We start from the raw sequence: 22,111 nt of genomic DNA on the forward strand, positions 1-22,111 counted from the left end.
AAGAGTTTGACAGAACAGTTTCTTCAGTATTTCTGTGACACTCTTCCACGGGTCAAACAAACCTATGACCATTCGTGCTGCCCCTCTTTGCATACGTTCAGTATCCCTTATTGTATCTGGTAAGGGTCCCGCACATTCGAACAACATTCTAGGGTGGATCGCAGTAGCGATTTGTAATCAATATCCTTTGTAGATTGCGTTTCCTATTACTCTCCCAATGCTAACCGTTTTACCTACGACTGAGCGTGTGTATTCCTTCCATTTCATGCACTAGAAAGTGTTACACTCAGGTATTTGAGTGATTCCAATTATTACCCACTAATACTATAGTCACATGATACTACAGTTTTTTCGTTTTGTGAAGTATACAATTTTACATTTCTTAACATTTAAAGAAAATTGCCGATCTTTACACCAATTTGAAATCTTATCAAGCTCTGATTGAATATCTGTAGCGCTTCTTTCAGAGTGAACTTCATTATGAGTAACCATACCAATTGCGAAAAGTATGAGGTAACTATTAATATTGCGTGCAAGATCATTAATATACAACATTAACAGCGAGGGATCCAACGCACTTCCCTGGCCCAGACCTGAAGTTACTTCCACATCTGTCGATGATTCTCCATCGAAGATAACTTTCTGCATCGTCCCTAAAAAATAAAAAAAAAGCCTCGATGCCGTGATAAATACGATTGTATTTCTTTATAATAAGCGTAGGTGTGACACTGAGCCAAATGCTATTCGGAAATCGAGAAATTCTTCATCAACTTGACCGTCTTGAGCTATGACTTTAAGTATGTCATGTGCGAAAAGTGTGAGTCGGGTTTCTGTGGGATTTTAGAATCAATGCCTCCCTGGTGTGTAATATCTTGTGTGTTGCTCGGTGTTGCTACGGGCAACTACGGACTCTATGATTTGCTTTATTTCGTGTATTGAGCTCGTTATGTGTGTCATTCATGTAGCTTGTTTAATGTATTAATAAATTGTTCCAATCAGAAACCGCCCGTAAATTACTCTGCTAACAGGTTGTGGGTCCAGGATTATAAATCGGCGTAATGTTCTAAAAAATTACAAGATCACCGGCTCGGGAAAATTAGCAGCAGCGCTTGGTAATTTGGCACGACGTAATCGCTAAACTCATGGTGCTAGTAAATACCAATTCATTGCCTACGATCGAAAAACTGATGGGAAGAGAAAACTAAAGTACCTGGCAGTTCGCTATGTGAACATCTTTTGGAACAAAAACAATTGTGGGGATGCGTCAGTGGCGAAGTACGGGATGCAACTAAAGTTCGTACAGCAAGAGCCAAAATTATACTCTCCGTCCATCCGTCGATATATGTTCACTTTCAAGATACATCTACAGCAAGAGAAGCGTGGGACAAGCTAAAGCAAGTCTACGAAGATTCTGGTCTCTTCAGAAGGATAGGGTTATTAAATACGTTACTGTCAACCAGACTGGAGACTTGTTCGTCAGTAGAGGAATATATGTCAAAGATAATTTCTACATCACAAAAATTAAATGGATTGAATTTTGAATTCAAAGAAGAATGGATTGGGTGTATTCTGCTTGCAAGATTACCAGACGAATATAAGCCTATGGTTATGAGCATATAAGGTTAAAACGTGCCGATCACAGGAGACTACATAAAAAAATAAACTACTGCAAGAAATAAACGCTGAAGCTTGTAATAAACAATCGATTAGCGATGCTGCTCTGCGAGTCAACAAGAAAAAGAGTGATGTAATTTCAAAAAGGGTCCCAGCTGCTATAACTGCAACAAGTACGGGCATCTGGCTAAAAACTGAAGAAAAAAAGAAAAATGACGAAAAACTACGGCCAAGACAGCCAGCTACCAGACGTTTCTCACAGCAGCAGCTGCAGGTAAAGATACACGGACAGAATGGTACGTAGACTCAGGCGCATCAGGGCACATGTCTAAATATCATTGTAATGAAAGTAGTGTTGAAGCATTGACAAGCTCGCAAGTTTTAATAGCAAATAATGTTTTCTTTTTTGTGTTGAAGCATTTAGAGTAGTAAGATGTAGGAACCTTTTTAAGAAATTAATGGTCAGTAGTGCAAGTTTGCTGGGCAGTTACTCAGAACTTATAGTCCTGAAACATAGTTATAACAAATTTTAGAATTCTTCATTAATTAATACTGTGATAAATATTTCTTAATTGAACCTCTTTAACTGCTGCTTATTCTGTTAATAATAGGCCTTTGTGAAGCCACACAGGATTAGCCAAGCGGTCTAAGGTGCTGCGGTCATGGACTATGAGGCTGATCTCGGCAGAGGTTCGAGTCCTCCCTCGGGCATGGGTGTGTGTGTTTGTCCTTAGGATAATTTAGGTTAAGTAGTGTGTAAGCTTAGGGACTGATGACCTTAGCAGTTAAGTCCCATAAGATTTCACACACATTTGAACATTTTTGACGTTTATGACCAGCAGATTGAATGCTACAGAGCCTGGTTCAGAAGTATGAAATGGACATGGAAAGTAATTTTGCATGTTGTGGACCTTGCTGTGGTAAATGCATGGAACCAATACATGAGAACTACCAAAGGGAATAATATTCCATGAAAAGAACAGAAAGATTTGCTACACTTCAAATTAGAGGTAATGGATAATTTGCAATACCACATTATTTTATGTTTACATTAATGTTATTTGATATTGTGTAATTTGACATAGATATTTGAAATTATGTTCTTTGATATTATTATATGTTTCTAGGTAGCAGAAGGACTGCTTGCAGTTCCACCTGAAGTTAGAAGGGTATTAAGTGACAGTGAACAAGAAGGAGATGCACTTCCTGCAGCCAAAAGGCCTAATTCTTTAATCAGCCTGCAAAGCTTCCATACAGTGACAAGCGCTGTGATGAATATGAACATTTTCCAATTTCTGATGATATTCCAGCACCGCACATTTGCAGATACGAGCCATGCAAAAGTCGCAGCAAAATGCGGTGCAAAAAGTGTAATGTATACTTGTGCCTGTCGAAGGACAAGACATGTTTTAAGGACTTTCATGTTCCTCCCAAACAGAAACAAAGAAGACAAACATTCATTTAAAACAGCTGCAACAAGAGTTTTGTACATTTCTGTATAGTTTTATAAGCACAATAAATGATGCGTTCTCCAAAGTATTTTGTATTAATATTTACCAGACCTCACGATCGTGACAGTACCGCCCCCCACCAAAAGAAAATTTTTTTTGCACTCCAGAAATTTTTTATTATTTTCCTAGTTACATTTAAAGCTAAACAAATATGGAGAAGCATTGGAAAATGAAAATCACTTTTCAAAAAATCTTCAGGTCATAAAGGGATATAATCCATTCGTCATAAGAATAAACCTGATGTAAACATTGCACTATGTATTCATATGCATTTGCTGGAACCTCATTGGATTTCTGTATCATGTGGGACTGCAGCCAAGCTGTCTCGAGTAGTGTCAAGTACGATAATAATGGTACGTGCGTTAAGCGTACATCGACTTAGCGATAACACGGGGCAACAGCTTTACTGGCATATTTAACTTGGACATCACTGGCTGAGCAGCTGTTACCGCTAGCCCGCAGTGATGTGGCCAGCTGCAGTCACACGTAAAAAGAGAAGCAATACAGCTTCAAATGTCATTTAATTTTTAAGTAAAATGAAATAATACACTGCAAATGTCTCATAATACGCTCCTTAGATGAAAACCTCAACATGTTGTCGTTTTTAGCTAATGTCCTATTGTAATTAACAAATATGAAAATTCCTGACTTAACCACAGGGTATTTTTCTGCATAAGCTGTGTGTAACGTAAGAGTGTATTGAAGGAGTTCACCGTATAGTTAAATATTGAAGCCACTGATGGTATTAATTACAGTCAGTTATCTGGTAATTCTTAGCACCTTCCTTAACCGAATCCGATAAATACATTTCAGTTCTGGAAGTGTCACCTGCTACATTGATAACGAGCCTATCAACAACAGAATCCACAAAGCCAACCAGGCGCAGCATTTTCTCATCTTCTTTTATGACAAGCCGTTCTATATCCCACCAGCATTCGGCAGTGACATATGAAAAAGCAGCATGCATTAGTTCCAGTTTGTCTTGTTACTTTTTGGCCCAAATCCCGCAGCTTGGCTCAAGATCAGTTCTGTTGGGTTCATATTGTAATGGTACAGTAGAAAATGTGAAAATGCAGCACTTGTATGATGTGCTCGGTGCTGTGAAAATTATGTTTCTACGATACTTATCTACCTCTGCGCTATAAATTGATGGACATAGTCCAAATAATGAGGAATTGGTTTTTCATTTTTCCTTAAAAAATTAAATTGTTACGTTTTCTTAATTTTAATCAACTTTTATGAACAGTCTTTCATAAAAATCGACAATTTAGAATTAGTATTTGAAATGGAAACAGGAATTTCGCGTCCATTATGTAATTAGAATCAATAAGACACGCATTATTCATAAAAATGATGATGAGTTTTATAATTACGACAGGTACGTATTTAAAATAGAACAAGAGAAAAATTGATACTGTGGAGACTTGAACCAACGTATGAATAACCAAACTGTATTCACGTTCAACGTGATGTTGTTAACTGACTGCATTATATGCAACTGAGAAAACTTTAAAGCCGATTACCTCCGTAAATTTATGAAAAACATTAAGAACAACCTATTCTTGGCGCTTTTTAACTATGTTCCACGTGTGTATTCCACTACGGAACTGCAAGCAGCCTCAGTCATTTTCATACTGTGCATTAACAGTGCGACAATCAGCGCACAATGCTACATAGGCAGTGACTGTTCACGATTTTTGAAATAAAAATATACGTAGCTAAAGTGTGATTAAGAAAAACGTTGATGACTCTTAATACAGTTGAATATTCATTTCATTTAACATAACTTAGTAATAAGATATCTAATACATAAGTAGGACCTACTTCCAAGAGTGTAACAACACCATTGTATGTGTACTGCGGCTTCTGACCAATCATCATGTTTGTGTGAATCTTTGTGTTTGTTTACATCTGGTTTATTCTTATGATGAACGGATTATAGATCACTTCTGCTACTTGCTGTAGATTAGCGTGACCTGTGCTTTCTTCCAATTACTTTTTTGTTCTACTGATGTTTTATTGTAGTATCAAGTTCTGGTCTAAAAACCATGCATTAGTAGCATACCCACTTTTAGACCATTCATCGAATGCTCAGTTTGAAGCTATAACTTTGAAATCTCTGTCTCAAACATAGTGGCTGACGACTTCCTTCTTTGATGCTGACTTTCGCTAATTGATCCACTGTGTAGTTGCGGATGAGGGCACACGCTCTGTCCGCACCAGGATGGTTCCTTAGATAAGGTCATGGTCGGCTACCTGTCCTGTTCTCTCCTGCAGATATGCATATGCCTTTAAAAATGACATGTTTTTCTTATATTAAGCTGACAGAGCCTATATCACTGTAAAATTGTTCTTGGACAACTAAATTAATAAGTACTAAATTACTAAACGTAATGACATTACTGCAACACATCAAGGTACAGAATATGTGTTTACTATGTTAGAAGAGTGCAGTGTAATCCTCTTCATATTAGCGTAAGCTATGACAAACAGTTGCGACACTCTCGCTGTTTTTTTGAAATCGTTTCTGCAGCGCTGCCAAGCAGCTGGCATTACACGTGCAAACAAAGTTGACACTTGGCGCGGTGGCTGTTGGGAGCGACCATAAAGGCATTTCCCATTCACAGTTGCTCCTATCAGCCACTGCACTGAGTATAAACTTTGTTTGTGCGAGTAATAAGTAGACCGTGAAACGATAGCATAATCTACATACGGAGTGTAGAAGTGCATTCAAAATACAAATAAGGTCATACTTCGGAGTTAATTGTTCTGCTATAAATTGGAGCAGCAAAAAAATGTCTTCCAGATTGATAAAATATTCTTGAGTTGACAGCCGGGTCAATGTGTCCTTATCTCGTAACGTTTCAGCAAGTTTTGTACTTGCCATCTCCAAGCAAGACACTCCAAGAAAGCCTTCATTCTCATCTGCAAGATTGTAAAAAAAAGTGCCTAGCTTTGAATGTATTAAAATGAGCATGAAATCCGCAAAAAAAAAAAAACCTTGTGAAACGAACTAGAATCGGTGCAAAGCATCAGAATTCAGGAAATATGTGTCAAGAATGCAGATATATTTGTAATCAGTTCCTTTTGAACTTAAACACATCATGTCACAATTATTCATTTCCCGACTTAAACAATTTTCGGTGATACAATTGCTCTGTTACTGTCAACCATTTATATTACATTGCACTGAGAGTTCATGATAATATTTATTTATTTTTTTATTTCTTAATCCACCTGTTGATAATTTTTGTTGTATAGTTGTGGTCACATTATACACAATTTCCACATATACACATACACACAAATACACACAAACACATTTCCATGTCACTAATTATGTATGTCATCTTGTACCTATATATAGACACACATACATCACATGATGTACATAATTAGTAAAATAAAAATTATTATTCTGTGCTAAATACCCAATCACTAAAAAACAGAAAATGTTGACACTAACAGGAGATGGGATATTGCTTTAATTACATTTTCATTTTTGTACTGGAAAACTCACAACTATGTTTGGTGACTGGGAAATATGGAAGCAACACTATTAAAAAAGCAAGTTCTGTGTTTAAATGATCCCATTCTTCTATTACTTTACAGTAGCTGCTTGGTGCGGTAGTGACACTTCAGCTGTCAAAACTTTCGTCACCTGAAGCGATGCTAATGCGCCAAGTGGCTTGTGTGTTGCAACATGACTCAGAAGGATGCAATTTTTTACCCAATAGATATTCATGAGTTTTTGTTCCCTGAAATAGAAACAAAAGATAGATATAGACAGTCCTTGCAGTCTTATGACTATGCATGGTAACTGATTGCTTATGTTGTGTTGAACAAAAAAATTGTATTTATGTTCAAAATTTGGTGACCCCGGGTTTCCAAATTACACTCTGGAAAAAACTCACCACACACCAGAAATACTGAATCGAGCGCCACAACAATGAAACGTATCTTGTATAGTTTTCACGTGAACCACACCATGCAGAACTACTCATCAACAACTGCATCATGTAATCAGTGCTTGTCATGACAAACATGCGGAATCGTGCAAGCACTGACTTACTAGCAGCAAACATGGACCGCAGTCCGACTAATGTGAAATTCCTGCCATTTTGGTCAGATAGTTCAGTACTGTGGTTCTCCCAACTTGAGAGCCAGTTTGTCTTAGCTCACATCACTGGGATGAAACTAAATATAGTGATGTGGTAGCTCCTCTTAACGAGCAAATGGCTGCAAAAGTACAGCACATGCTTGCTTCACTGCCAAGCACTGAAAAACACACGTTTATCAAGAATGGGCTTGTAACATGCTCGTGGCAGTCAGAACCTAAGCGACTTCAAAAATTGCTTTGTGCTGAGTAAGTCTGTGATTGCATACTGTCTCAACACAATTAACGACGATGCTCTGTACAGTGTACAGCAGTGGAGCGTGCCTACAGAAGCAAAGAAAATACAGTTTCCGTTGTTGATCTCGACGCTCTCATTCAACTTGCTGCTGAATAGTTTAGGTGTATCCACTGACAGGAGTTGCAACCTTCTTCAACATAACATGCGACTTTTTTGCAGCCAATCTCCACAATGCTCGTCAGTTCTTGTCCATCAGCACATGAGATCTACATGGTCTTTGTTTAGCTGTAGCTGTTCATTCGCATGACCACTTGGTCAACTTTAGAAGGGTTGAAATACCCAAGATGTATTTCTTACTTAGGTGATGTCCAGTGATTTTCCCATGTTTGAAGTCACTGACTTTCCTGACAGACACATTCTCTCTACTGACAACACAATATCACTATCTCCTTCTATACTGGCAGTTTCACCTCTAGTGACGTCCAGTGTTCAGTACCACGTTGCATAGGGCTGCTTGAAGGCTTTTGATCAGATAGCATAATAAGTGCAGTTGAGACAAAAGGGGAATTATTCGAGCCACAATGCAGGTAGCAGATGGGATAACCCTCTGACATTAGTGATTCTGACAAAGGACAGAATGTCATGGCGTGATACTTGGGATTGAACATCTAGTGAATAGCAAAATTCATCAACTGTCAAGTGCTCCTATTGCGAATGTCGACAGAAGATGGTTGAAGGATGGTGCAACCATGAGTGGGTGACAAAGTGTTGGACACCCACACCTCATCACACCATGTGGAGGCTAGCCTGTTCTGTAGAGCAGGATAGGCGATAATCTGTGGCAGACCTGAAGACAGAGTACAATGCTGGTGCAAGTACAAGTGATTTGGAACACTTTGTTCAGCACATGTTGTTGAACATGGGCTTTGCAGCAGATGACCTGAATATATTTACGTTGTGTCCAGATTCGCCATTTGGCGTATTCAGGCAGATGGCTGCTTGAAACATGCACCACATGCTGAAGCCAGAGATAGATTCTGCCGAAATTTTTACAAAGGCACAGACAGTGTTTAGATAGGATAGATTACATGCAACCGGTGGTGACGTGTTTGTCACTGTTAGTAGTAGTTTATCCTGTAGTGAAGTAGAAGTGGATAGTTTCTGTGAATTATTATGGGTAGAGGTTACTCTCAACAACCGAGCTAGGTTAATAATTGACTCCTTTTACCGACCTCCCGGCTCAGCAGCATTAGTGGCAGAACAACTGAGAGAAAATCTGGCGTACATTTCACGTAAATTTTCTCAGCATATTATTGTCTTAGGTGGAGATTTCAACTTACCAGATATAGACTGGGACACTCAGATGTTTAGGACGGGTGGTAGGGACAGAGCATCGAGTGACATTATACTGAGTGCACTATCCGAAAATTACCTCGAGCAATTAAACAGAGAGCCGACTCGTGGAGACAACATCTTGGACCTACTGATAACAAACAGATCCGAACTTTTCGCCTCTGTAAGTGCAGAACAGGGAATCAGTGATCATAAGGCCGTTGCAGCATCCCTGAATATGGAAGTAAATAGGAATATAAAAAAAGGGAGGAAGGTTTATCTGTTTAGCAAGACTAATAGAAGGCAGATTTCACACTACCTAACAGATCAAATTGAAAACTTCTGTTCCGACACTGACAATGTTGAGGGTTTATGGAAAAAGTTCAAGGCAATCGTAAAATGCGTTTTAGACAGGTACATGCCGAGTAAAACTGTGAGGATCGGGAAAAACCCACCGTGGTTCAACAACAAAGTTAGGAAACAACTGCGAAAGCAAAGAAAGCTTCACTGCAAGTTTAAATGCAGCCAAAACCTCTCAGACAAACAGAAGCTAAACGATGTCAAGTTAACGTAGGGAGGGCTATGCGTGAAGCGTTCAGTGAATTCGAAAGTAAAATCCTAGGAAGTTCTGGTCTTACATTAAATCAGTAAGTGGCTCGAAACAGCATATCCAGACACTCCGGGATGATGATGGTATTGAAACAGAGAATGACACGCGTAAAGCTGAAATACTAAACACCTTTTTGCAAATCTGTTTCACAGAGGAAGACCGCACTGCAGTTCCTTATCTAAATCCTCGCACAAACGAAAAAATGACTGACATCGAAATAAGTGTCCAAGGAATAGAAAAGCAACTGGAATCACTCAACAGAGGACAGTCCACTGGACCAGACGGGATACCAATTCGATTCTACACAGAGTACGCGAAAGAACTTGCCCCCCTTCTAACAGCCGTGTACCGCAAGTCTCTAGAGGAACGGAAGGTTCCAAATGGTTGGGAAAGAGCACAGGTAGTCCCAGTCTTCAAGACAGATGGTCGAGCAGATGCGCAAAACTATAGACCTATATCTCTGACGTCGATCTGTTGTAGAATTTTAGAACATGTTTTTCGTCACGTATCATTTCGTTTCTGGAAACCCAGAATCTACTCTGTAGGAATCAACATGGATTCCGGAAACAGCGATCGTGTGAGACCCAACTCGCTTTATTTGTTCATGAGACCCAGAAAATATTAGATACAGCCTCCCAGGTAGATGCTATTTTCCTTGACTTCTGGAAGGCGTTCGATACAGTTCCGCACTGTCACCTGATAAACAAAGTAAGAGCCTACGGAATATCAGACCAGCTGTGTGGCTGGATTGAAGAGTTTTTAGCAAACAGAGCACAACATGTTGTTCTCAATGGAGAGACGTCTACAGACGCTAAAGTAACCCCTGGCGTGCCACAGGGGAGTGTTATGGGACCATTGCTTTTCACAATATACACTCCTGGAAATGGAAATAAGAACACATTGACACTGGTGTGTCAGAACCACCATACTTGCTCCGGACACTGCGAGAGGGCTGTACAAGCAATGATCACACGCACGGCACAGCGGACACACCAGCAACCGCGGTGTTGGCCGTCGAATGGCGCTAGCTGCACAGCATTAGTGCACCGCCGCCGTCAGTGTCAGCCAGTTTGCCGTGGCATACGGAGCTCCATCGCGATCTTTAACACTGGTAGCATGCCGCGACAGCGTGGACGTGAACCGTATGTGCAGTTGACGGACTTTGAGCGTGGGTGTATAGTGGGCATGCGGGAGGCCGGGTGGACGTACCGCCGAATTGCTCAACACGTGGGGCGTGAGGTCTCCACAGTCCATCGATGTTGTCGCCAGTGGTCGGCGGAAGGTGCACGTGCCTGTCGACCTGGGACCAGACCGCAGCGACGCACGGATGCACGCCAAGACCGTAGGATCCTACGCAGTGCCGTAGGGGACCGCACCGCCACTTCCCAGCAAATTAGGGACACTGTTGCTCCTGGGGTATCGGCGAGGACCATTCGCAACCGTCTCCATGAAGCTGGGCTACAGTCCCGCACACCGTTAGGCCGTCTTCCGCTCACGCCCCTACATCATGCAGCCCGCCTCCAGTGGTGTCGCGACAGGCGTGAATGGAGGGACGAATGGAGATGTGTCGTCTTCAGCGATGAGAGTCGCTTCTGCCTTTGTGCCAATGATGGTCGTATGCGTGTTTGGCGCCGTGCAGGTGAGCGCCACAATCAGGACTGCATACGACCGAGGCACACAGGGCCAACACCCGGCATCATGGTGTGGGGAGCGATCTCCTACACTGGCCGTACACCACTGGTGATCGTCGAGGGGTCACTGAATAGTGCACGGTACATCCAAACCGTCATCAAACCCATCGTTCTACCATTCCTAGACCGGCAAGGGAACTTGCTGTTCCAACAGGACAATGCACGTCCGCATGTATCCCGTGCCACCCAACGTGCTCTAGAAGGTGTAAGTCAACTACCCTGGCCAGCAAGATCTCCGGATCTGTCCCCCATTGAGCATGTTTGGGACTGGATGAAGCGTCGTCTCACACGGTCTGCACGTCCAGCACGAACGCTGGTCCAACTGAGGCGCCAGGTGGAAATGGCATGGCAAGCCGTTCCACAGGACTACATCCAGCATCTCTACGATCGTCTCCATGGGAGAATAGCAGCCTGCATTGCTGCGAAAGGTGGATATACACTGTACTAGTGCCGACATTGTGCATGCTCTGTTGCCTGTGTCTATGTGCCTGTGGTTCTGTCAGTGTGATCATGTGATGTATCTGACCCCAGGAATGTGTCAATAAAGTTTCCCCTTCCTGGGACAATGAATTCACGGTGTTCTTATTTCAATTTCCAGGAGTGTATATAAATGATAGTGCCGGAAGTTCCATGCGGCTTTTCGCAGATGATGCTGTAGTATATAGAGAAGTTGCAGCATTAGAAAATTGTAGCGAAATGCAAGAAGATATGCAACAGAGAGGCACTTGGTGCAGGGAGTGGCAACTCACCCTTAACATAGACAAATGTAGTGTATTGCGAATACATAGAAAGAAGGATCCTTTATTGTATGATTATATGATAGCGGAACAAACACTGGTAGCAGTTACTTCTGTAAAATATCTGGGAGTATGCGTGCGGAACGATTTGAAGTGGAATGATCATATAAAATTAATTGTTGGTAAGGCGGGTACCAGGTTGAGATTCATTGGGAGAGTCCTTGGGAAGTGTAGTCCATCAACAAAGGAGGTGGCTTACAAAACACTTGTTCGACCTATACTTGTGTATTACTCATCAGTGTTGGATCCGTACCAGATCGGGTTGACGGAGGAGATAGAGAAGATCCAAAGAAGAGTGGCGCGTTTCGTCACAGGGTTATTTGGTAAGCGTGATAGTGTTACGGAGATGTTTAGCAAACTCAAGTGGCAGACTCTGCAAGAGAGGCGCTCTGCATCGCGGTGTAGCTTACTGTCCAGGTTTGGAGAGGGTGCATTTCTGGATGAGGTATCGAATATATTGCTTCCCCCTACTTATACCTCCCGAGGAGATCACGAATGTACAATTAGAGAGATTCGAGCGCGCACGGAGGCTTTCCGGCAGTCGTTCCTCCCGTGAACCATAGGCGACTGGAACAGGAAAGGGAGGTAATGACAGGGGCACGTAAAGTGCCCTCCGCCACACACCGTTGGGTGGCTTGTGGGGTATAAATGTAGATGTAGATGGATGCAGTCCTGTGGCGGTAGTACTATGCTATGGGGTTCATTCACCTTGGTTTGCACTGGATCTATGATAATAATCAGAGGTACAATCTCAGCTGTGGAGTACATGAACACCCTTCAAGCTTCATGTCTTCTCTGATGGTTATGGCATCTTCTAGCTGCATAATTGTCTGTGTCACAAGGTCAGAATCATTTTGCAGTGATTTGATGAGCATTACTTAACTCATGTTGATGTCTTGGCCTCCAAATTTGCCTGTTCTGAACCAACAAAACGCATGCATGACACTATCAGGTGCCAGCTCCATGCCTGCAATCCACTGGTCAATAATTTATGCGAATTGTGTGACCCAGGCATAGACACCTAGTGCCACATGCGTTCGGAGATGTACTGAGGACTTCTGGAATGCGTGCTATGCAAGATCATTCTGTATTGCATTCCAAAGGTGGATCAACACAGTACTAACCAAATGGTCACGATTTGGCAATTATTTTTTATGGTAGAGAGTGGTTTGTGCAGATTAGAGAAATACTGTCAACAATACATTCTCAAATTCTGTATCCAAAAGCCTGTAATCTAAATCCACAGAGATCAAAGTTTTGCCAAGTACTTCAACCCCTGTGTACATACAATTTAGAAAAAAATATTATTTTAGAATTTTTCTTATAACTAACTTTTATTATCATAGTAAGTAATGAATAATCAGAAGCTGGCAGAAAGTAAACCCTCAATTGTTTTAAGGAGGTGGTTTCACTTTGGAATATAATTTTACAGTTTTTCACAGAATTAACCTTCATTATCACATAAAGCAAATAATATAAGAAGAAATTGTTAAAAAGTAAACAATCACTTCTTTCAAGGAGATAGTTTCACTTGGGAAACTCTGGTGTAAATTTTCAACCACCCATCAACCCATCACTTCACGTGATAAATTTGAAAGCAAATTCGCATTTTCCTAGACAAAATCCCTCATTATGAATCTTTCATGGACTCATAATGCCTAAAAAAATGATAGTCCTACATAAAAAGCAAAAATAGGCCTAAAACTTAATAAATTTTGTGCCAGAAATACGTATTGCCCTAGTGGTTTCGTTTCGAAACCACTCACAAAAGCAGTAATACAGACTCAAATTTACTTTGCAGTAGCTTTTGATATACTTACTTTCACTTTTAATGATCTCTTCATAAAGACCACTATAAAAAGTCGTGTGTCACAGTGTCCTTCAATCATGAAGCGCAATCTGCATGCTGACTGTTGCTTTGAATACCATAAGTGACTGCTACAGTGCCTTTTGTTTGTAGAAGTACCTCAGTGTGTTACCAAATGTATCTATCTTGCCATAAAGTCGGTGGTTTCGTGCTAAAGGCACTGGTATTTAAAAACAAAATTAATTAAATGGTGGTTTCAGGCAGAAACCACTGATACTCACCTCCACAGGACTCCACATATTGTACTTGGCCTGAATTTTCTTCTGCTGGAACCTGTAATCAGCTTTGAAGCTTAGTTGCAGACGAGTGGCTGGACGTATTTCAGATTTTAGTTCATTTTCTTCTGCATCTATGAGTGACACAAAACATCTTTATCCATTATTTTTTCTGAAAGTAAATTTCGTACCTACATTTTAGCATTTTGTAGGATAAGAAACTAGAGGCTAGTCATTAGCACAATTTTATACAGCTTAACCTGCTATGTTCTCGTTACATTTTGCAAATCATAACTTTCTGTCATAATTAATGAAACAGATTTCATGAAATTTTCTGCAGAAAATTTCCTTGACAACTGGAAGTAAAATGAAGTCTTGATACATGTTGTCATATTTTGCATGTTGTTAAATGTTCTTACATAGTTTCACCGTATTGTTAAATCATGCAATGTGGTACATTTCTTGCAGTAAGGAGCGTTGCTTCATGCAATAACGTTCATTGAACACAAATAACACAATATGAGAAAAATCATAAATATCGACACACTCCTTTAACTTTTAACCACAAAGATTACCTTGAATATCCACATCCATGCAGACCTTTAACAGTAAATGTGCTTTGGGTGATTTCCTTTGCATATTCTTTGTAGAATCATACAGGTATCCCATCTTGTTTAGTCGTCTTTCCTCTGCTGAGCGATTATTTTGGTATTCTATTGCATGGTCACTTATCTCGACATGTCCTTTTGTTGTCCATGCTGTGGCAGAGATTTTCTCATTATAAGTTGGCCAGGGAAAATACCAGAAGCCAGAATCAAAGTAGAATTAGAAATTTTGCACATAGTTTTTCATCTTCTGACGTAGTCCAGTCGAAAATTAGTCATTGTTTTGAGAAAAATCGTATGAATAATGACTGCCCTTATATTACAACTTATTCATCATCTTCGTCATTTAAGGTAGGCTGTGTCAATGTTGAAGGAATGTGGAATAGATGTAGCTGTAAATGATTTTTCAAATAAGAGTATCCTCAATCCGTTATGTTTGAGCATATCACTGGTGAAGGTAAATGAAATTTACTTTTCATGTATTATGTGGTTTTCAGCTAATAGTTTCATCAGAGAGCAGTATATTCATAGTGGTGTATCAGTTTATGTCAAGAAAGCTTTAATAAATGGTAGTTGTGGATTAGATCTATGTTTTTTGTGCACTGAGCTGCACTTTGAAGCTATAGGTATAATATTTTGAGCATTTCAAAATTCTTATTGTATCCCAACATAGGTCACCCAATGGCGGACCACTACTCATTTTAGAGAATCTTGAAATTTATTAAATTTTTTTCCTAGGCCTCATTGGAGGAAGTATAGTATAATGATTGGTGGTGATATAAATGCTGCATTTTTTGACGTAACGGAAGACACACACAATATGAATAAATTCAAAAATCTTTAAGACAATTTAATTTCACTAACTGTAAACCTATCAGAGAGACTGCTTGTCTTGACAATATACTTACAAATGTTAGCAGAGATTGAATAACTAAGTAAGTAAGTCTAATATGAAGTCGAAAGAGCTCAAAGAGCCAAAGGTGGTCTTTACGAGACCAATGATGCAGGACAAAATTACTAATTTTATGGTTTCAATGGAGAATTATAATGCGAAAAATTGTGTATAACAATAATAGTAATTGTTCTGCTAATATAATCTTTGATAGTTTTTTGTCATGCTTTCTTATATATTGTGGAGGCCTCAGAATAATTATAAAGCCAATCCCAACACAAATAAGCATAGGCATAAGAATGCATGGTATATGTCTCAGTTAGCCAGTATGAAAAACAGACTGTATATGTACTTCGATTTTTGTAGACTCTACAAAACAAATATGGCTGAGCTAAGATACTTGAATGCTTGAAAGAATTATAAACTAGCAGTTAATGAGGGTAAGAAACAATGTTGCTTGTTTAGTATTGAGTCAACCAAAAATGAATGCAAGAAAGCAGGGAGTGTAATAAACTCAGTGGCCAAAAGTAAACGAAATGAGGCTGTAGCTGTATCACCAGTTGAATTTAATATTTTTGTGTACATTCTGTTAATGAAATTTTCTGAAAGCATTGCTAGGCCTCATGAAGCAGTATCTGATACCATAAAATGCCATAATGTAATCTGAGCTTTGAAAGACAATTTTTTTCTCAGTGGTAGCTCCAGATGTTGTAAGTGTTATAAAAAGTTTTATGCCTTCTCATGGTGTAGATATACAGGGTGTAAATTTTAAGTTGACAAATCAGAACAATTCGAAAAACAAGCTTCACACGAAAAAACGTGTAGAGTGCAAAGTTGATTATTTTCGAGGGGGACATCTGCTGGTGTTAAAATAAGCCTCTGACAGTGGGGTGGGAGGCAAACTTAAAATTTCAAGTTGGAACCCCTATTTTTATTGCAGAATCAGATTCTAAATAAAAAAACTGCATACATTTTGTCTTAAACATTTGTTTTGATTCTTGGTAGTTGGCGCTGTAATTCAAGAAAATCCATGTTCTCATTTTTATGTGGAAAATGGTTATGGATAAAAAAACTTATTTACTTCCTAAATTTTGATTCACTAAAACTAAAACTTTTCCTCTTTCCCCATAGGGTGGGGTTTGAGAGAGAGGAATGTTGAGCCAAATATTAATTTTTACTGCAGATTCAGATAAGTTTTGTTTTTTTCATAGTCATGAGGCCACACAACTTTTAATTATCAAACAAATCATCGGACTAGATAACTAACTAACCAAACATCCTATGAAGTATGTAAGTATTCTTTATTTATCTGTAACCATTTTCCACGCAAAAATGAGAACATGGATTTTCTTGAATTACAGCATCAACTACCAGGAATTAAACAAATGTTTAAGACGGAATGTATGTGGTTTTTTTATGTAGAATCTGATTCCTGAATAAAAAATGAGGGTTTCCACTTTAAATCTTAACATTGCTTCCTGTCCCACCCCCAGGGGCCTGGGGTGGCAGGCTAATTTTAGCACTAGCAGATGTTTCCCTCGAAAATAGTAAACTTAGGATTTTTCTCGAGTGAAGCTTATTTTTCGAGTTATTCTGGTTTGTCAACGTAAAATTTACACCCTTTATATAATGTTGCTAGTAACATTTTAGAAAAGATAGTTGGTTGCATAGCACTTCCTCTTAGTTATTATATAAATAAATCTTTAAAAGAAGATGTATTTCCAGATATATTAAAATTATCGAGAGTTGTTCTCATTAACAAGGAGGGACAAAGAAATTGTCCCTCTAAGTATCGCCCAGTATCCCTGAGATTAGTTTTATCTAAAGTTTTAGAATCCATCATCTGTTACCAGTTATGTGATTATTTGGAATATAACAACATTCTTTCTGCTGCACAATTTGGTTTTAGAAAGGGCATATCTACTGTTTGTGTTACTGACTCTTTGATTGGCACTTAGTACGTGTGAGAAGGAAAAGCTTTGATGAGACTTCTTTTGCAACCTTAGCAAGGCTTTTGACTATGTAGAGCTTTTTTGCTTCTCAACAAATAAGTTTATTATGGAATAGTTAACAACAAAGTAGGTAAAGTTTTTGAATCATTTCTTATTATCTGTAAAGAAATTGTATATAGAGAAGGAGAGATCAAAGAGACCTGAAATTAAGTGTAGTGCGCCACAAGCTTCAGTTTTAGGACCTTTATCGTGTTTAAATCACCACTTGAATAGGTACAGAACACTACCAGTCGTAATTTTGGAGCTGTATTATTGCTCTAGAAATAAAACTCTATTTTGAACTCTAGAGAGGGATTTAGCCTTTCAGTATTGCACTAGTGATTTATACAGTTTACAGTTAATTAATTCATATTATTAACCATGTATTCAATTAGGGAGTAAATGTATTGACACACAAGCATACGAATCCACATTTCCCTGAAACTGCTGACACTATGAGATGTTCCTTCAGACATATCACAGCATTCTGATTGTATTTTTCTGTAGAATAAATACTTTTTATTTTATCTACACTGCCTCAAAAGATGATGGCATAATACAGTACCGAGCGAGGTGGCGCAATGATTAGCACACTGGACTCGCATTCTGGAGGACGATAGTTCAAATCCATCTCTGGCCATCCTGATTTAGGTTTTCCGTGATTTCCCTAAATCGTTTCAGTCAAATGCCAGGACTGATCATTTGAAAGGGCGCGGCTGATTTCCTTACCAATCATTCCCTAATCTGAGCTTGTGCTCCATCTCTAATGGCCTCGTTGTTGACAGGATGTTAAACACTAATCTCCTCCTCCTCCTCCTCCTTCTCCTCCTCCATAGTACAGTACTGAGTGAAAGTGTGTTAGCAGCCTCCTATCCAGGACAACATAATGAAAGATTTCTAAACACAAATCAGGCAGTACTAATAATGATGATTAAGTCTGCAACGACTTTTTTAAATTGCAGTGTTCTGCTTGCTATAAGGTGAACTGCCCTCATAATCTTTGTTGTAGAACTAGAGAACTCAGAGGCACTTTGCAGTTTCTAAATATATATGGGAATTGCATATATGATATAATCTCCTTCTCCCCTTGTCTGTGTCCATCTCCTCATCATTAGGAAATATGATTCCAAGCTACTGACTGTTAAATATGATGTGCCACAAGGATCAGTAATGGGTCCTGTTCTCTTCTTACTCTATGCAAATGATCTAAACATAAGCAATGTGGGCAGCAAAATATTCCAATTTCTTGATGATACAAGCATTCTGAACATAAGAGAAGCCACTGACAGGCTAACAAGTTACTTTGATAACAATGACCTAATAACAAACACTGGAAAAACTGGAGCTACGGATATACACACAGCACAAACAAACAATCTGATATCACGAAATCTGGAGCTATATGGACAGACAACTGCTAAAACAGCCTGTACATAGTTTCTTGGACTTCATCTACCAGAAAACTTGAAATGGAAAGCACATATTGAGCAAATGAACAAAAAATTAAGTACTTCATGTTTTGTGTTGTATACAGTAAAAAATTGTACCAGCTGCAACGCTCTTCAGTCTGTATACATATTATGCAGTCATACAATCTCACTGCTGGTACGGGATTATGTTCTGGGAAAATTCTGGACATGTCATCAAAACATTGAAAATTCAAAAAAAGGGGTAGATAATTGCAAATCATCTAGACCATTGTTTCAAAAAAGGATGATTCTGCCTCTTCCTTGTGTGTATATTTGAAAATATAATGTATTTGTTTTTGTGTGATTTTGAGTGGTGAACGGTCTTTTTGTGTGTAAGTTTGTTTTAAACTTACACACAAAAAGACCATTCATCACTCAAAATCACACAATACACAACTATAATACAAGCCAAAAATTGGATGTACATGTTTAAAGTGCCAACACAAAGTTATTTCAAACCACTCTTATCCATCCTAGTATCAAACTATACAGTGTCTTACCAGATACGTTAAACACATACAGAACATTGGTCACTTAAAATCTAAATTGGAGTCGTGCTTGATTGATCACTGCTTTTGCACAGCAAATGAATATCTACAAAAATAAATTTTTCTATGTTAACCCAATGTAGTCTCATACAAAAGAACATTTGTATATTATCTCCCTGTATATAGTGTAACAACATTTATTTAAGTATTCATCATTAATTGATATATTTAATGAGTGTCATTTTGTACAAAGCTACAATTATATATAAACTGTTAATATTAACATAAAAATCCAAATATCTCTTGCACATTGTGCAGGTGTAGATGAAAATGGGTCAATAAACCAAATCAAATCAAATTAATAAATTATCCTCCTGCTTCTCTCAATCCATCACCTCCTCATCATCACTCATTCTTCCTATCTCCTCCTTCCCCCTCTCTCTGTCCATACACCCTGTCTATCAACTCTTCACCCTATTTCTAGCCTCTAGCCTTGTTTATTGTTATTAGAAACAAAATCTTAACTGGGAACTGAAGTCGCTTAAAATGAATAGGTAAATCAGTTGGGATCAATGGTATACATGGTATGAGAGAGACATCTCCAGTTGCTCGATCTGTAAGGATAGTACTGTCAACGGCAGTATTTCACACAGTCATAATCTGCAAAAGCATAGGCTTACAAAGTTTGAGAGGATTCAGATTCTGTGGTACTGGTAATACGATAAGCATAAACCGATCAGCCATAAATACAGCTTTCCCGTACTCTGTTAAAACTGCATGCTTGGAAGAAAACAAAACAGTACATTGTTGTGTGTACAATTAATGTTTAAAATTTTATGTAAGGAACAAGAATGTATATGGAATAAAAAATTTGTCTAACCGTTTAAATGACCTCCTATCCTCGCTGAAACTGAATACAAGAAAGAACAAGGAAACGCATATTTTTACAACACAGTACAGCAGTTTCTTTCTTACAAACGGTTTTAGCGGAAAACCTGTACATTGTTGCTTACAAAAATATATACAAAGCCTGTGTCCATCTGAATGTGTATTAGAGTATCGTGTAAAAATGTGAACTCAATTTGTCAAAAACTTTTCGAGGGTTTTGCTGACGAATTCTCCATAGTAATTTGTTAATGTATGTTTTTGTATAGGTCCGTGCACCACAGTGCAGGGTACCATGTTCCAAAAAGCCTCGTGCGAAAATACTATTTTTCAGGTGGTCGTATCTCGGGTTCAATTGATCACAGAGATAGTTTACGAAATATGGCAATATACAAGTGATGTTTTACGACAGTGAAAGGAACCTGTGACCATTAGAGTCAGTGCCACAAGTTACTCCAAAAATAGTAACACGACACCCGCATATGTCGTACTAACTACAGTAAATCCACCTGACGATGGAGGTTTAAACCTTCTAAACACGTCGTGGAGATAAATAAACAGTCACTGATAACAGTAAACTTGTTGTTTCAATCGATGTTAGTAACAGTCACAGTAAAGCATAACCAAGACGTTCGAATTCAATGTGGGTAAGTGTTGTGCACAGCCCTTGATCTAGAGACCGTTTGTATACCTATTGGAAGAAAGGTCATATTGTTGCTATCCTACAGTACAGGGTCAAAATATAAACATTATACACACTTTTTTCAGTGAAGGCAAAGTGACCAAATCGGATGGTTCTTTTGTATAAGGTGGGATCTAGGGTGGACCTCAGATTGTCTATAAAAACATTTGTTCACGGCAGTTCCTTATTTTTGGGTACCAAAGGCAAAAATTGCAATTGGAATGGCAGCGTCTATAATTATTATTCATGGCAGATTGTCGAAATTTTTACCATATATTCTTAAAAACGTGTTCTCGGAGAACTTCGAAAATATTTTCGATATCACCATCCATTACCGCGATTCAGAAGTTCAAAGTTACCGTACTTATAAGGAAAAACAATAAAAACCAGTTTGCAACTGATTTTGCACTGTCAGCCACAATTATCTAAGTAATTAATCACAGGAAAAGGTCCAAATTTTAACTGTACACTCTTTAGACATTTAACTAGAAACCACATTTTCCCACTTTCGAAAATCTTTACCCATCATCAAGAAACACGCGGAAAACAATGATTTTTTTTTGGTACAAAAAGTGCCACTTGTGGGAATGGCCACTTCAATGACTTGTGTTGATAGCAAATCGCCGAAATATCTACCATATGTTCTTAAGATGATGTTCTTGGGGAACCTTGGGACTTTTTTCCGTATCATTGTCTTTTACCGATATCCAGAGGCAGTGGCGGCTCGTGAGTATACGTTCTGGGTGTTTACAAATTTTTAGATTCAGATAAACTTGAGAGTGTGAAATTAATAGCGTCTGCTGTATAACAGTTATGCTTATCAGCAAATTTATACAACTAAAGTCACTGCCATTAATAATAACATTAATAATAATAATAGTAGTAATAGTAGTAGTAATAATAATAATAATAATAATAATAATACCACAACAGATAAATGCAGACTTTGCAAGCAACAAATAGAAACAGTAGATCACATCACAAGCGGATGTACAACACAGAATATACCAGACCCCAGAAGACACGACAATGTAGCAAAATTAATACATCAACAACTTGCCATACAACATAAACTAATAAAACAACACGTTCCCACATACAAGTATG

At 38.7% G+C, this 22,111-nt stretch overlaps 1 long non-coding RNA gene across 1 annotated transcript in view; it reads left to right on the forward strand.

The window, feature by feature from the left end:
• Positions 1-2,477, forward strand: part of LOC124619515 — a 43,650-nt gene extending 41,173 nt beyond the window's left edge. Inside the window, exons 2-3 of the long non-coding RNA XR_006980090.1 lie at positions 2,226-2,328; positions 2,457-2,477. This is a non-coding gene — a long non-coding RNA (uncharacterized LOC124619515). The remainder of the gene's footprint in view (positions 1-2,225; positions 2,329-2,456) is intronic.
• The last annotated feature ends 19,634 nt before the right edge of the window (positions 2,478-22,111 follow it).

Source organism: Schistocerca americana, chromosome 6 (assembly GCF_021461395.2).
Source record: "Schistocerca americana isolate TAMUIC-IGC-003095 chromosome 6, iqSchAmer2.1, whole genome shotgun sequence".
Lineage (NCBI taxonomy): Eukaryota > Metazoa > Arthropoda > Insecta > Orthoptera > Acrididae > Schistocerca > Schistocerca americana.